Source organism: Sturnira hondurensis, unplaced genomic scaffold (genome assembly GCF_014824575.4).
Source record: "Sturnira hondurensis isolate 20B ecotype Veracruz unplaced genomic scaffold, ASM1482457v3 Scaffold0008729, whole genome shotgun sequence".
Taxonomy (NCBI): Eukaryota; Metazoa; Chordata; class Mammalia; order Chiroptera; family Phyllostomidae; genus Sturnira; species Sturnira hondurensis.
The window spans coordinates 334921-353278 of NW_028081360.1; the positions used below are offsets into that span (position 1 = coordinate 334921).

General features: G+C 38.9%; 1 protein-coding gene across 1 annotated transcript in view; it reads right to left on the reverse strand.

Moving 5' to 3' along the window:
• Positions 1-18358, reverse strand: part of LOC118993402 (acyl-coenzyme A synthetase ACSM3, mitochondrial-like) — an 81087-nt gene that overhangs the window by 52324 nt on the left and 10405 nt on the right.

Here is an 18358-nt window from a genome sequence, read left to right on the forward strand (position 1 = left end):
GGGGTGTAGAGGCTACCGTCTGCGGCCAGTGCCACGGAGGATTCATAGGGAGCCCAGCACCCAGTGGAGCACTGGGCCAGCTGCAGGGTCCTTGGAAGAGCTGGCTCCCTCCCTCACCATCTAGGCGGGGCTGGGTGGCAGAGACCTGTCTGCCTAGGTGTGCAGGGAGGGAGGAAAGGACTGGGGCCATGTTCAGTTGCGATCTCTGTGGTGGCCAGCCCACCAGCCTGCCAGCCCAGGAAATTTGAGAGGAGCATTGTCCTAACCAGTCAGGTTGGGGATTAGGCTGGGCTGAGAGGCACACTTTCTGGAGAAGTTTTTACTGGAAAGTGGACTGAGGTGTTCTCCTGTGAAGGCAGCTTGACTTGCTTCTCACCCAGCCACAGGACTGAGAAGGACCAGTACTAGATCCCACGGGACCCAGGCAGCCTGTCAGGTGGGCCTGTGCTCCCGCCCCAGTCTGGTAGCCTGGCTGGCGAGCGGGTGTGCCCCTGGGCCTACAATCCAGCCCACAATGAATACTTTTTGGCAAATTGCCGAAACCAGAAACACCGGATTGGACAATTTGAAACCAACAAGGAAAGAGGTTTTTTTTTTAAACTTTTTTAAAAACTTTTTTTTAAGTTTCTTTAACTTTTTTCAAAAACTTTTTTTCAGTAATCATATATTTTTTAAGTTTTATTGTTGCTGTATCTTTCAGTATTCTGTTCCTCTCCTTTCTTTTTTCCTGTTTTAGTCCTTCCTTTCACCCCAAACTTATTGCTTTTTCCTCACTTCTCTTGCCCTTTTTTTGTGTGTTTGTTTGTTTGTTTGTTGCTTTCTATATCACTGTAAATACTTCACAACACATCTCTTGGGTCTTAGCCCACTTTACAGGTTCCTGAATTCTATCACTGTAGTGATTAACTCTACTTGCTCACACGCTATGTCTATTTACTATTCTTTACTGTCACCTTAACTCAAAATCTGACCACCCGCAACCTCACTGCTTTCTAGATACAACTCACAAGTCTTCCCTCCCCAACAAGAGACTTATCTTTGGTCTATCCTTTTCTAAAAGTGGCAAATTGGGTTGAAGATTACAGTTAACACTATATATAGCCTAAAAATCTTCTATCTCTTCTCTACTGGCTGTGACTATAAATATCATAAAGTACTCTCCTGCTGTCATAAACCATTTGCCTCCCCCTCCAACTGATCACACACACACAAAGAAAGGAGTAGGTGGAAGTGGAGAACATCAAGATACCTGCAGGAGACTGCACCACTGAATTTCACAGGTATTCTACCACAGGTCACACCATAAACTCAGGGAATCAGAAGAGATCAATTTAAGGAGCTGGCGCTAAAAAGAAGAGTCTCATAAGCAATGGGAAGACAAAGAAACAATGCCCAAATTTAAAAAAATGTGGAAGTCTCAGAAATAATGTCAGATTAAAGAGAGGCAAGTCAATTATCAGATATTGAACTCAAAGCACTAGTTATCAGGAAATTCAAAGAGCTCAAAATGAGCTACCAGAAACTAGAGGAGAGCTACAATGAACTCACCGCAAACTATATCAACACGAAAAAGGAAATAGAAATTATCAGCAAAGGCCAAGAGGAAATGAAGAATACAATTTCGGAACTGAAGAACACAGTAGAAGGAATGAAAAGCAGGATCGATGAGGAAGATGATTGGATAAGCAACTTGGAGTACACAGTAGAAAGAATCTCCCAGAAAGAGCAACAAAGGGAAAAGAGGCTCAAAAAGATTGAAGAGGTACTAGGAGAAATGCATGAGAATATGAAACATAACAATATCCGAATAAAGGAATACAAGAAGGAGAAGAAGAAGAAGAACAAGGGGTAGAAACCCTATTTGAAAGAGTAATGATGGAAAATTTTCCTAATTTGATGAGAGAAAAAGTCACACAAATCCAGGAAACACAGAGAGTCCAAATCAAGAGGAACCCAAAGAGGCCCACTTCAAGACACATCATCATTAAAATGGCAAAATTTCAAGACAAAGAGAGAATCCTAAAGGCAGCAAGGGAGAAAAAGGAAGTAACATACAAGGGAGCCCCAATAAGGTTAGCTACTGACTTCTCAATGGAAACACTCCAAGCAAGAAGAGAATGGCAAGAAATATTTCAAGTAATGAGAACCAGAGGCCTACAACCAAGGCTACTTTACCCAGCAAGGCTCTCAATCAAGATAGAAGGCCAAATAAAGAGCTTCCAAGACAAAAGAAGTCTAAAAGAATATGCCTCCACCAAACCAGCTCTACAAGAAATACTAAAAGGGCTGCTTTAAGGAAAGGAAGGAAAAGAGAGAGACAGAGAGGAACTGTGGTACAAAAATGGCAATGAATAAGTACCTATCAATAATAACCTTAAATGTAAATGGATTAAATGCTCCAATCAAAAGACATAGAATAGCTGAATGGATAAGAAAGCATGACCCACACATATGCTGCCTACAGGAGACCCACCTCAGGACAAAAGACCATCACAGACTAAAAGTGAAAGGCTGGAAACAAATTTTCCAAGCAAATGGACAAGAAAAAAAAGCCGGGGTAGCAATTCTAATATCAGACAAAATAGACTTCAAAAAAAGGGCCATAAAGAGAGACCCAGAAGGTCACTTCATATTGCTCAAGGGAAGAATCCAGCACGAAGACATTAACATCATAAATATATATGCACCCAACATAGGAGCACCCAAATATATAAGAAAAATCCTAGAAGACTTCAAGAAAGATATTGACAGCAACACAATTATAGTAGGGGATTTTAACACCCCACTGTCAAAAATGGACAGATCTTCCAAACAAAATATCAACAAAGATATAGCTGCACTAAACAACACCCTAGATGAAATGGACTTGACTGATATATATAGAGCCCTTCATCCCAAAGAAGCTAAATACACATTCTTTTCAAATGCACATGGAACATTTTCAAAGATAGACCACATGATAGGACACAAAATGAGCCTCAACAAATTCAAGAAAATTGAAATCATACCAAGCATTTTCTCTGACCACAAGGGACTGAAATTAGAAACCAACCCCAAAGGAAAAAACCCAAAACACCCAAAATCATGGAGACTGAATGGTATGCTATTAAACAACGAATGGGTCAAGATTGAAATTAGGGAAGAAATCAAAAAGTTTCTGGAAACAAATGAAAATGAACTCACAACAACCCAAAACTTATGGGACACAGTGAAGGCAGTCCTGAGAGGGAAGTTCATAGCAATACAGGCTTACCTAAAGAAGATAGAAACATTTCAAACAAACAACCTAACCCGACGCCTGCAAGAACTCGAGGAACAACAACAAAGACAGCCCAGAGCAAGTAGAAGGAAGGAAATAACCAAGATCAGAGCAGAATTAAATGACATAGAGACTGAAAGCACAATTCTAAGGATCAATGAATCCAAGAGTTGGTTTTTTGAAAAGATAAACAAAATAGACAAGCCTTTAAGTAGGCACATCAAGAAAGGAAGAGAGGACACAAATAAACACAATAAGCAATGAAAGAGGAGAGATGACAACTGATACCACAGAAATAGAAAGGAATGTAAGAAATTACTATGCAGAACTGTATGCCAAGAAATTTGAAAACCTGGGTGAAATGGACAAATTTCTAGAAAAAAATAATCTTCCAAAACTCAATGAAGAAGAAGTAGAAAGCCTGAACCCACCAATAAGAGCAGATGAAATTGAAGCAGTAATCAAAAACTCCCATCACACAAAAGCCCTGGACCAGATGGTTTCACAGGAGAATTCTACAAAGCATTTAAGGAAGAGCTAACCCCTATTCTTCACAGAGTGTTCCAAAAAATCCCAAATGATGGGAAACTCCCAAACTCTTTTTATAAAGCCAGCATCATCCTAATTCCAAAATCAGATAGAGACACACCAAAGAAAGAAAACTTCAGGCCAATATCGCTGGTGAACATAGATGCTAAAATCCGCAACAAAATATTGGCAAATCGCATCCAACAATACATCAAAAAGATCATACACCATGACGAAGTGGGATTCATCCCAGGGATGCAAGGATGTTTCAATATCTGCAAATCAGTAAATGTAATACATCACATAAACAAAAGCAAAGACAAAAACCCCATGGTCATATGAATAGATGCAGAAAAAACTTTTGATAAGGTACAACACCCATTTATGATAAAATTACGCAGCAAAGTGGGAATGGAGAGAGCATTCCTCAATATAATAAAGGCCATATATGAAAGACCTACAGCCAACATCATGCTCAATGGGCCAAAACTAAAAGCTTTTCCACTAGGATCAGGAACAGGACAAGGTTGTCCACTTTCACCACTTCTATTTAATATAGTATTGGAAGTTTTAGCCTGAGCAATTAGGCAAGAAAAGGAAATAGAAGGAATTCAAATTGGAAAGGAGGAAACAAAACTATCATTGTTTGCAGATGACATGATAGTGTACATGGAAAATCCTATAGACTCTATCAAAAATCTGCTTGAAGTAATAAATGAATTTGGCAAAACAGCAGGTTACAAAGTCAATATCCTGAAATCAAAGGCATTTTTGTATACCAACAATGAAGTTGCAGAACTAGAAATCAAGAGAAAAATCCCATTCAATATAGCAAAAACAAAAATAAAATATCTGGGAATAAACCTAACCAAGGAGGTAAGACTTGTATGCAGAAAACTACACAACACTGAAGAAAGAAAGCAAGGAAGACACAAACAAATGGAAACATATACCATGTTCATGGATTGGAAGAATTAACATCATCAAAATGGCCATACTACCCAAAGCAATTTACAGATTCAATGCAATACCTATTAAAGTACCAATGCCATATTTCACAGACATAGAACAAACACTTCAAAAATTTATATGGAACCATAAAAGACCCTGAATAGCAGCTGCAATTTTGAGAAAGAAGAACAAAGTAGGAGGGATCCCAATAACTGATATCAAAGTGTATTTCAAGGCCGCTGTAATCAAAACAGCCTGATACTGGCATAAAAACAGGCACATAGACCAATGGAACAGAACAGAGAAGCCAGAAATAAACCCAACTCGCTATAGTCCATTAATATTCGACAAAGGGTGCAATAACATAAAATGGGGTAAACATAGCCTCTTCAACAAATGGTTTTGGGAGAACTGTTTAGCTGCCTGCCAAAAAATGAAACTCGAGCACCAACTTACACCATACACCAAATTAAATTCAAGGTGGATAAAAGACTTAAATATAAGCCGTGACACCATTAAAGTCCTAGAGGAAAACATTGGCAGGAAAATCTCAGATATTTCACGCAGCAACATTTTTACTGATGTGTCCCCTAGAGCAAGGAATATAAAGGAAAGAATAAACAAATGGGGTCTCAACAAAATAAAAAGCTTCTGCATGGCTAAAGAAAACAGCATTAAAATAAAAAGACAACCAACTGCATGGGAAAACATGTTTGCCAATGATACCTCAGACAAAGGTTTAATCTCCAAAATATACAAAGAACTCACTGACTTCACTCTAAGAAGACAACTAACCCAATTAAAAAATATGGAAAGGACTTGAACAGACACTTCTCCAAGGAGGACATACAGAGGATCCAGAGACACATGAAGAGATGCTCAGTATCGCTTGCTTTCAGAGAGATGCAAATTAAATCCACAATGAGATACCTCTTTACACCGGTGAAAATGGCTATCATAAACGAAGCAATAAACAACAAATGTTGGAGAGGGCATGGGGAAAAAGGGACCCTAGTTCACTGTTGGTGGAATTGCAGACTGGTGCAACCATTATGGAAGACAGTATGGAATTTTCTTAGAAAACTAAAATTGAACTTGCCTTTTGACCCAGCAATTTCACTGCTAGGATTGTATCGTAAGAACCCTAAAACACCAGTTTCAAAGAACATATGCACCCCAATGTTCATAGCAGCACAATTTACAATAGCCAAGAGTTGGGAGCAACCTAGGTGCCTGTCAGTAAATGAATGGATCAAAAAACTATGGTACATATACACAATGGAATTTTATGTTGCAGAAAGAAAGAAGGAGCTCCTACCTTTTGCAACATCATGGATGGAACTGGAAAGCATTATGCTGAGTGAAATAAGCCAGGTGCTGAAGGACAAATACCATATGATCTCACCTTTAACAGGAAGCTAAACAAGAAAACAAACAAGCAAGCAAAATATAACCAAAGACACTGAAATAGAGAACAGGCTGACATTTACCAGAGGGGAGAGGGGAAGGAATTTCAGGGGAAATAGGGGAGGGATATAGAGGAACATATATAAAGGATACAGGGACAACAACTGAGAAGTGTGGAAATGTGAGGGGGCGGAGCATGGGGGGTGGAATGGGATGAGAGTAATAGACAGAAAACTGTACTTGAAAAATAAGTAAATTAAAAAAATAAAATATATACTAAAAAAAAGACATGTGTGGACACTTGCAAAGGACTCTACTGGTGTATGAATGTCAAAGTACTATGGACATAACATTTCATCTCAGTGCTTTTCATTCTGACAGTACAATGGTGTGGAGTTTGAACCCCCCAAAACCAATGAGTAATCAGAATATTTTGTATGAAGCAGGTTTTCTGGAAATTCCTTTGACACACTTATAACGACATGCAGAAGTAGTCATTTTAGTAGAAGATGAAATGAGTGGTGCCTTGGATAATACATACTGTTTTCAGCACTTCTGCTGAAACATCTTTCTGAAACATGATATCTGTGGTAAGTTTGATAGTGAAAGAGTAATGGAAATTATTTTTCTGTCATCAAATGAACTAATGCATGTACAGGACTATTTGAGCTTTGAAGGAGAAGAAGATTCTACAGTACAGGTTTGCCTTCTGTATTCTTTCTAGTAGAAAGGCTGAGATCAGTTAAGATATGCATGTACAGTATACTACATTAGTAGAACTCTACAGGTTGATAAAGGGCTAAGTGAAAATGAACCTAACAGTAGTACATTTTGGGAGCTTTAAGTGCATTTCACTATGACAATACAGTAGTGAAGTGTTTGTACCCCTCAAAATAAACCCTCAGGAATGAAAATATATTGTATGAAGAGGGTGTTCAACTAGAGTCATCTACAGTGTTTAATGCCATGTCAATGTCCTCATTTCAGTAGAAGATGAAATAGTGTTTCAGGTAATGCACTCTCTTTTCAGCATTCTGATGAAGTATCTTTCTGAAATATCACCTTCGTGGTAAGTTTCATTGAAAAAGAGCTACTGAAATCACATTTCTCTCAGCAAATGAGTGAAGAGATGCATAGGACTATGTCATCTTTGAGGTAGAATAAGCTTCTGTAGTACAGTTTCCTCCAAAATATTCTTTCCTGTACAAAAGCATAAGGAAGCTAAGGCAAGCATGTACAGTGTACTCCTAGACTTGTAAAAAACACTTTTGTAAGTGACAAAGTGAATATGAAGCTAATAGTCTTCTTTCTATCATCAAGTTCATTTCTCTGTTATAAAACAGTAATGAATTGTTTGAACCCCTACAAATCACTCAGGAATGAGAATGTTTCGTACAAAGTGGGTTTTTAGCAAAAACTGTCTACAGTGTTTATAATGCCAGGTCAATGTACTCATTTCAGTAGAAGATGAAAAAGTGCTGTGTCCGAAAATATATACTGTTTTCAGCATTCTGTTGAAGTATCTTTTTAAAAAATATTTTACTTATTTATTTTTTAGAGAGAGGGGAAGGGAAGAAGAAAGAGGGGGAGAGAAACATCAATGTGTGGTTGCCTCTCATGTGTCCCCTACTGGGGACCTGGCCCGCAGCCCAGGCATGTACCCGGACTGGGAATTGAACTGGCAATACTTTGCTTCACAGGCCCATGCTAAATCCACTGAGCTACACCAGCCAGGGCTGTTTCATCATCTTATAATTTTGGTAGTACATGTTTTTTACCCCTTTGCATACATTAAATCCTAAATAGTTAATTATTTCTCATGCAAGTGGAATGGAATTATTTCATTTACTTCTTTTTTGGACTTTTAAAAATTATTTTATTGTTGTTCAATTACAGACGTCTGCCTATTCGACCCATGACTCTCCCCACACTAGCCAAGCCCACCTCCCTCCCTTGCTTCCACCCTCTCCCACGGTTTTGTCCACATGTCATTTGTAGTAGTTCCTGAAAACCCTTCCCCTCATTAAACCTTCCCACCTCCCCTCTGATTACTGTTAGATCGTTCTTAATTTCAAAATTTCTGGTTATATTTTGCCTGCTTTTTTTCTTTTGTCAATTATGTTCCATTTAAAGGTGAGAACATATGGTATGCTCCTCACTGCCTGTCATATTTCACTTGGCATAATGACCTCCAGTTTCATCCACGCTGTCGCAAATGGTAGGAGCTCCTTCTTTCTCTCTGATGCATAGAATTCCATTGTGTAAATGTAACAAAGTATTTGATGTACTCATTTACTGATGGGCACGTACATTGATTCCAACACTGGGCTATGGTAAATTGTGCTGCTATGACCACTGGGGTGCATAAGTTCTTTTGGATTGGTGTTTCAGAGTTCTTTGGATACAATCCCAGCAGTGGAATTGCTGGGTCAAGAGGCAGTTCCAATTTAGTTTTCTGAGGAAATTCCATAATGTTTTCCACAGTGGCTGAACAAGTTTGCATTACCACCAGCAGTGCAGTAGGGATCCAACCACATCCTCTCCAACACTTGCTTGTTGATTTGTTTATGACAGCCATTCTGACTGCTTTAAAGTGATGTCTCACTTTATTGTGGTTTTAATTTGCATCTCTCTGATGGCTAGTGATGCTGAGCATCTTTTGATATGTTTCTGGTCAATCTGCATGACCTCCTTGGAGAAGTGTTTGTTCATATCCTTTTCTCATTTTTTTAATTGGGTTTTTTGTCTTCTTTGAGTGGACTCATGTGGGTTCAAGTGTGATTTTTTCCCTGATTTCTGTTTCTGATATTTCATGTTGGTATACAAAAATGCCTTAGATTTCTGAATATTGACTTTGTATCCCACTCCTTTGTCAAATTCATTTATTACTATCATGTCAGCTGCAAAAAATGACAGTTTTTCTCTCTCTTTTCCAATTTGAATGACCTTCATTTTCTTTTCTTCTCTGATTGCTGTGGTTGGACTTCTAATACTATATTGAATAGAAGTGGTGAAAGCAGACCTTTTCTTGTTCCTGATCTTAGTGGAAAAGATTTTAGTCTTTGCCCATTGAGTATGATGTTGGCTGTAAGTCTCTCATATATGGCCTTTATTATATTGAGGAATGCTTTCCTCTATTCCCATTTTGCTGAGTGTTTTAATAAATGGGTGCTGTACCATATCAAAAGCTTTTTCTGCATCTATTGGTATGATCATGTAATTTTTGTCTTTGCTTTTGTCTACGTAATTTGTTATGTTCATTGATTTACAAATATTGTACCATCCCTGCATCGCTGAGGTGAATCACACTTGGTCATGGTGTGTGATGTTTTTAATGTATTGCTGGATGCGGTTTGCTAATATTTTGTCAAGGATTTTAGCGTCTCTATTCATCAGCAATATTGGCCTGAAGTTTTCTTTCTTTATTGTGTCTCTGGTTTGGGGATTTCTCTGGTTTTGTGTCTCTGGCTTTGTGTTTCTCTAGTTTTGGGATTAAGATGTTGCTGGCTTCACAAAAAGTTTGGGAGTCTTCTGTCTTCTTGGATTTTTTGGAATAGTTTGTGAAGGATGTGGGTTAGCTCTTCTTCAAATGCTTTCTAGAATTCTCTAGTGAACCTGTCTGGTCCTCCGCTTTGGTTTGTTTGGAGTTTTTTTTATTTTATTACTGCCTCAAATTGGTCAGGTTATTAGTCTGTTCAGGCTTTCTGCTTCTTCATTTAGTTTTGGAAGGTTATGTTTTTCTAGAAATTTGTTGATTTCACCTAGGTTTTCAAATTTCTTGGTTCTGCATATTAATTTCCTACAATACTTTCTATTTATGTGGTATATATTGTAACTTCTCCTCTTTCTGAGGGTTTTTCTGAGTGTGTTTTTCTGACTGTGTTGCACAGGTCTGCAATCCCACCCATAGTTCACTAGGGTTCCCTTTTCTCCACAACCTCTCCAACACTTGTGGTTTGTGGCTTTGTTTATCATGGCCATTCTGACTGGTGTGAAGTGGTACCTCATTGTGGTTTTAATATGCATCCCACTGATAGCTAGCAATATTGAGCATTTTTCATGTGTCTATGGATCCTCTGTATGTCCTCCTTGGAGAAGTGTCTGTTCAAGTCCTTTGCCCATTTTTCAATTGGGTTGCTTGTCTTCTTCGAGTGGAACTGTGTAAATACTTTATGTATTTTGAAGATTAAACCCTTACCTGAGGTATGATTGGCAAATATGTTTTTCCATATGGTTGGTTCTCTTTTGATTTACATAGTGTTTTCGTTAGCCTTGCAGAAGCTTTTTATTTTGATGAGATCCCCTTTGTTTATTCTTTCCTTTATGTCCCTCGCTCTACGGGACATATCAGTAAAAATGTTGCTGCATGAAATATCTGAGATTTTTCTGCCTATGTTCTCCTCTAGCACTTTAATGGTGTTATAGCTTATATTTAAATCTTTGATTCACCTTGAATTTATTCTGGTGTATGGTGTAAGTTGATGGTGGAGTTTCATTATTTAGTACATAGCTGTTCAGTTCTCCCAACACCATTTGTTGAAGAGGCTATTTTTACTCCATTTTATGTTGCTCTCCCCTTTGTCGAATATTAATCAACTGCAGAGACTTGGGTTTATTTCTTGGCTCTCTGTTCTGTTCCATTGGTCTATATGTCTGTTTTCATGCCAGTACCAGGCTGTTTTGATCACAGTGGCCTTGTAATACAGTTTGGTATCAGGTATTGTGATCCCTCCTACTTTGTTCTTCTTTCTCAAAATTGGTGCAGCTATTGGGGGTCATTTATGGTTCCATATAAATTTTTGAAGTGTTTTTTCTATGTCTGTGACATATGCCATTGGTACTTTAATAGGTATTGCATTGAATCTGCAAGTTGCTTTGAGTAGTATGGATATTTTGATGATGTTAATTCTTCCAATCCATGAACATGGTATATGGTATATGTTTCCATTTGTTTGTGTCTTCCTTGCTTTCTTTCTTCAGTGTTGTATAGTTTTCTGCACACAGGTCTTTTACCTCCTTGGTTAGGTTTATTCCTAGGTATTTTATTTTTCTTTTTGCTATGTAGAATGAAATTTTTTCTTGATTTCTGCTTCTGCCATTTCATTGTTGGTATACAAAAGTGCCTTTGAGTTCTGGAATTGACTTTGCATCCCATTGTTTTCCCTCTCTTCTCCCACTGAAGAAAGAAATCAAGGAAGACACAAACAAATGGAAACATATACCGTGTTCATGGATTGGAAGAATTAACGTCATCAAAATGTCCATTACCCAAAGCAACTTGCAGATTCAATGCAATACCTATCAAAGTACCAATGGCATATGTCACAGACATAGAAAAAACACTTCAAAAATTTATATGGAACCATAAATGACCCCCAATAGCTGCACCAATTTTGAGAAAGAAGAACAAAGTAGGAGGGATCACAATACCTGATACCAAACTGTATTACAAGGCCATTGTGATCAAAACAACCTGGTACTGGCATGAAAACAGACACATAGACCAAATGAATTTTGCCAAATTCATTTATTAGGTAGAGCCATTTTGGGCCAGAGTCTATAGGATTTTCCATGTACACTATCATGTCATCTGCAAAGAGTGACAGTTTTTTTCCTCCTTTCCGATTTGGACACCTTTTATTTCCTTTTCTTGTCTGATTGCTGTGGCTAAAACTTTAAATGCTGTATTGAATAGAAGTGGTGAAAGTGGACAACCTTGTCTTGTTCTGGATCTTAGTGGGAAAGATTTTAGTTTTTGCCCATTGAGTATGATGTTGGTTGTACGTCTCTCATATATGGCCCTGATATGTGCTCCCTCTATTCTCACTTTGCTGAGTGTTTTTTTATCATAAATGGGTGTTGTACCTTATGAAAAGCTTTTCCGCATCAATATAATCATGTGATTTTTGTCTTTGCTTTTGTTTATGTGATGTATTACATTTACTGATTTGCAAATATTGAACCATCCTTGCATCCCTGGGGTGAATCCCACTTGGTCATGGTATATGATGTTTTTAATGTATTGTTGGATGCGGTTTGCCAATACTTTATTGAGGATTTTAGCATGTATGTTCATCAGCAATTTTGGCCTGGAGTTTTCTTTCTTTTTTGTGTCTCTCTGGTTTTGGAATTAGAATGATCCTGGCTTCATAAAACGAGTTTGGAAATCTTCCATCATTTTGAATTGTTTTGGGATAGTCTGTAAAGAATAAGGGTTACCTCTTCCTTAAATGCTTTGTAGAATTCTCTTGTGAAACCATCTGGTCCAGGGCTTTTGTGTGATGGGAGTTTTTTGATTACTGCTTCAATTTCATCTGCTCTTATTGGCCTGTTCAGGTTTTCTGCTTCTTTTTCATTGAGTTTTGGAAGATTATTTTTTTCTAGAAATTTCTCCATTTCACCAAGGTTTTCAAATTTCTTGGCTTACCGTTCTTCCTAGTAATTTCTTACAATCCCTTCTATTTCTGTGATATCAGTTGTCATCTCTCCTCTTTCATTTCTGATTGTTTATTTCAGTCCTCTCTCTTCTTTTCTTGATGAGCCTGCATAAACGCTTGTCTATTTTGTTTATCTCTTCAAAGAACAAGCTCCTGGATTCATTGATCTTTAGAATTGTGCTTTTAGTCTCTATGTCATTAAATTCTGCTCTAATCTGGTTATTTCCTCCTTTCTACTTGCTCTGGGCTGTCTTTGTTGTTGTTCCTCAAGTTCTTGTATGTTTAGGGTTAGGTTGTTTGGTTGAAATGTTTCTATATTTTTTAGATAGGCCTGTATTGCTATGAACTTCCCTCTCAGGACTGCCTTTGCTGTGTCCCATATATTTTGGGTTGTTGTGAGTTCATTTTCATTTGTTTCCAGAAACTTTTTGATTTCTTCCCTAATTTCATCCTTGACCCATTCGTTGTTTAATAGCATGCCATCCAATGTCCATGATTTTGAGTGTTTGGGGTTTTTTCCTTTGGGGTTTGTTTCCAGTTTCAGTCCCTTGTGGCCAGAGAAAGTGCTTGGTATGACTTCAATTTTCTTGAATTTGTTGAGGCTCGTTTTGTGTCCTCTCATGTTGTCTATCTTTGAAAATGTTCCATGTGCATTTGAAAAGAATGTGTATTTAGGTTCTTTTGGGTGAAGGGCTCTATATATATCAGTCAAGTCCATTTCATCTAGGGTGTTGTTTAGTGCAGCTATATCTTTGTTGATATTTTGTTTGGAAGATCTGTCCATTTTTGACAGTGGGGTGTTAAAATCCCCTACTATAATTGTGTTGCTGTCGATATCTTTCTTGAAGTCTTCTAGGATTTTTCTTATATATTTGGGTGATCCTACGTTGGGTGCATATATATTTACGATGTTAATGTCTTCTTGCTGGATTCTTCCCTTGAGTATTATGAAGTGACCTTCTGGGTCTCTCTTTATGGCCCTTGTTTTGAAGTCTATTTTGTCTGATATGAGTATTGCTACACCAGCTTTTCTTCCCTGTCCGTTTGCTTGTAAAGTTTGTTTCCAGCCCTTCACTCTTAGTCTGTGTAGGTCTTTTCTCCTGAGGTGGATCTCATGTAGGCAACATATGTGTGGGTCATGCTTTCTTACCCATTCAGCTATTCTGTCTTTTGATTGGAGCACTTCATCCATTTACATTTAAGGTTATTATTGATAGGTACTTATTCATTGCCATTTTTGTACCTGTGTTCCTCTCTGTCTCTCTCTTTTCCTTCCTTTCCTTAAAGCAGTCCTTTTAGCATCTCTTACGGAGCTGGTTTGGTGGAGGTGTATTCTTTTAGACTTCTTACATTTTGAAAGCTCTTTATTTGGCCTTCCATCTTGATTGAGAGCCTTGCTTGATAAAATAGCCTTGGTTGTAGGCCTCTGGTTCTCACTGCTTGGAATATTTCTTGCCATTCTCTTCTTGCTTGGAGTGTTTCCATTGAGAAGTCAGTAGCTAACCTTATTAGGGCTCCCTTGTATGTTACTTCCTGTTTGTCCCTTGCTGCCTGTAAGATTCTCTCTTTGTCTTGGAATTTTGCCATTTTAATGATGATGTGTCTTGATGTGGGCCTTTCTGGGTTGCTCTTGATTGGGACTCTCTGTGTTTCCTGGATTTGTGTGACTTTTTCTCTCACCAAATTAGGAAAGTTTTCCATCATTACTTCTCAAATAGGTTTTCTATCCCTTGCTTTTCTTCTTCTTTTTCTGGTATCCCTATCATTCGGATATTATTACATTTCATATTGTCTTGCATTTCTCTTAATCCCTCTTCATTCTTTCTGAGCTTCTTTTCCTTTTCTTGCTCTTTCTGCGTGTGTTTTCTACTTTGCCTTCCAACTTGCTGATCTGATGTTCTGCTTCATCAATCCTGCTTTTGATTCCTTCCACTGTGTTCTTCAGTTCAGAAATTGTATTATTCATTTCCTCTTGGCCCTTGCTGATAGTTTCTATTTCCTCTTTCATGTTGATATAGTTTGTGGTGAGTTCATTGTAGCTCCCCTGTAGTTCCTGGTAGCTCACTGTGAGCTCTTTGAACTTCCAGATAACAGTGCTTTGAATTCAATATCTGAGAGTTGACTTGTCTCTCTTTCATCTAGCATTCTTTCTGAGGCTTACTCTTTCTTTCATTTGGGGATTGTTTCTTTGTTTTTCCATTTTTTTGTGAGACTCTTCTTGTTAGCTTCAGCTTCTTAAATTGATCTGTTTGGCTCCCTGGGTTTATGGTGTGAACTTCTGTGGTAGAATACCTGTGAGATTCAATGGTGTAGTCTCTTTGATCTCCCAAGTTCACTTGTCTTGGGCTGTCCTTTAGTTGGCTCTGTGTTTGTCTTCAGGTTTTGGTTGTTTTGGGGCCTTTCTTTTGTGGTTCCTTCCCACCAGCTGGTTAACTGATGGTCCCTCTGTCCACCTCCTCTTTTAATTTGTTGTACTGGTGAGGGCAGGTTGTGTTGAAGCTAATTCTTCTGTGTGTGCAAGGTTTTGAGGATTCTCTTTTGCTCTTGTTCAGTTGTTTGTACTGGGTAGTTTCTCCACTATTTAGTTGTATTTATAGATAGGTCTTGTGTTGAGGTTTGTGTGGTTTCCACTCCTTCTTTTACCTTCTTTTGTTGTTATCTGTTGGTGGTTCCTTTGTTGTCGGGGTTTCTCTTCCAGTGGGTATCCTGGTGTTCATTGCTTCCACCTACTCTTTGTGTGTGTGTGTGTGTGTGTGTGTGTGTGTGTGTGTGATCAGTTAGAGGAGGAGGCAAAATGATTTATGATAGCAGGAGAGTGTTCTATGATATTTACAGTAGCAGCTAGTACAGAAGAAATAGGAGATCTTTAGGCTATGTATAGTGTTAACCATAATCTTCAACCTAACTTGCCACTTTTAAGAAAGGATGGACAGAAGATAAGACTCTTGTTGGGGCAGGAAGTCTTGTGAGTTGAATCTAGAAAACAGTGAGGTTGTGGGAGGTCAGATTCTGAGGTAAGGTGAGAGTACAGGATAGTAAATAGGTGTAGTGTGAGAGAGAATAGAGTTAACCACTACAGTAATAGAGTTCAGGAAACTATGAAGTGGGCTAAGATGTGGGAGTGTGTTGTCACGTATTTACAATTGTATGGAACAGCTATTATTTACAATAATATTAGAGCAACAATCATGTGACAGAATCTATGTGATCTGGATAATGTGAATAGCTTGTATAGAACTTTGAGTATTGTGCTAAAGGAACACAAGTGACATGAAGGATAGTAAATTAGCAATACACTGTGGAAGAGAGAACAGGGGAAACCTGTCAAATGACACAATATAAGAAGCTAAGCTTAGAAGACTATACAGAAAGAAGAGGAATACAAAAATACTATTGAAATAAAATATGTAAGAATAATGAAAAAATAATAGTACAGATATGGCCCTGGCTGGTGTAGCTCAGTGGATTGAGTGCGGGCCTGAGAACCAAAGGATTGCGGTTCGATTCCCAGTCAGGGCACATGCCTGGGTTGCGGTCCAGTTCTCAGCAGGGACACGAGAGGCAACCATACATTGTATTTCTCTCTCTCTCTCCTTCCCTTCTCCTCCAAAGATAAATAAATAAAATCTTTAAAAAGAAGAAGTATAAAATATAATACAAATATGCAGTAGCTTGTAGTTTCTCTGCAATAGCAAAGTGAGATTTGTCTCTCTGCCTCTACTGTTGAAATTCCCCCTCTTTGGGTCTAACTCTGGTCCTTTCACACTTCCAAGTTTCTTGTCTCACTTGTGGGGGAAATAAAAAAGCAGGAGAAGGGAGGAAGAAGATATAAGTTTGGAAAGGAGGAAGGAATAAAATAAGAAAAAAGGAAAGAAAGGAAAAAGGTACTGAAAGACAAAACAATAAAAAAATTTAAAATAATTAAAGGTTACTTTAAAAAAACAAACAAAAAACCCACCTCTTTGTTGGTTTCAAAATGGCCAAACGTTTTTTTCTGGTCTCTCCTGCTGCAGCAAGATGAGGGGCGATTGGTGTGGCCTTTCTCCCTTTCTGATGTGTAGGCAGCCAGTCTTGTGAGCACTCTCCCAAGAGCTAGTCTGTCACCTCTCCCCAGTGCCCTACACAAGGGATCCAGGTCTTCTTCAGAGCACTCTTTCCCCGGGAATCATCGTCATGGACTGGGGTATGGGGGCTTGTGCCCTGCTAGGCTGCCTCAGTCCCGTGGGTTTGGGCGCAAACCCTTCACAATGCTCTAGGGGAACCCAGGGCTGGGTGGGCAGTGGGCCTAGTGGCCTTCACAGGAGAATCCCCCAAGCAGTTTTACTTTTTGAAACTTCCTCTTACTCAAGCCTGCTGCTCAGTGCAGCCCAATTTCCAGCCAGACCGGTTACTATCGGGGTCAGAGACTGACACTGTGACTCTCAACTCTCCCAAACCCAAGATCACAGACTCTGGGGGTGATCACAGCCCTTGTGTGTTTGCCTCTTTGTCCTTATTCCCCTCTCTGCAACTTCAAGCAACCAGGTCTCTCCCGGTGTTGCCCAAGCCTTGCTTGTCTGGGGAGGGAGGGAGCAGTTGACCTGGCTCTCTCCCAAGGACCCTGAGGCCTGCCCAGGGCTCCCAAAGAGTCTGTGGTAGACTCGCCCGGCGCAGGCCTCGGGGTGCCTGGTGTAGGTCAAAGCTGTTGGTGCCCCTGCCTCTGCTCTGGTCCCTGGGACCCTACTGTCCTGCAACTGTCTCCTTACCATCTGATTTTTCACTGTCTGCTACAATTTCTCGTCTCTTATTTTCACATATGCTGGGGTACTGTTGGTTATTTGCTCTGTTCCTCTGTGTATCAGCCAGGTGTTTCTGACCACGTGTAGGGGGAAGTGGAATCTGCTCTGTCCTACTCCATTGCCATCTTTCTCCTGGTTTCCCATGGCTGTTTTCATTGTACAACAGTAGAGGTCATTGTGACAAACTTCGTGGTATGGAAAGTCTAAAATATTAGTATTAATGTCCTTTTCTTTTTTAGAAAATGTTTGCTGACCCCTGAAAGGATTGTTTTTCTGTTTCCCCATACAAGTCTACATACTTCTGCAAACAGTAAACAATAACATTGAATATGATCTAAGTGTCCATTCAGGGAAGGAAGGACCCGCTTAAAAGGAAAGAAAACATTCAGTCCTGAAGAATAAATGGGCTTCTATGTAAGTAGTACATTAGGGCAGCTGACAGTAGATAAATACTTCACATCCAGTGCCTAGGAATCATACAGATTTTATTTGTATTAGGCTGAGAATAAATGAAGCAGAAACATCCAGGCCATAAGAAATATACAAAAGCTGTTCTCAAAGCTAGCAGAGGTAGACTAAGTGTTTAGTCTATGATTCCATGATTATCTTCCTGAAAAATGGATAGTAGCTATAGCTGTGTACCTGCCACTTCTATCATAGATATGGTTTCTTTTGAAACCTAAGACAGAGATACCATATCAGTCTCTCACTACCAGAGGCAGTAAACACAGCAGATAGGAGTGTGGGCTCAGAAGGCAGACTGCCTGGGTTTGAACCCAGCTCTGCCAGATCATAGCATTTTACTTTATTCATCTGTAAAATCATAGTATCTTCCCCCTAGGTTTTTGTGAGATTTTAATAAGTTAATATATCTCAAGTACTTAGAAAAGCTTTTGGCACACAACCAGGACCATATAAATGGTAGCTGCTATTGTGATTCTAACATTATTTTTATGAGAACAGTATTTTTTGGCCTTTGGGGAGAACTTAATACATAT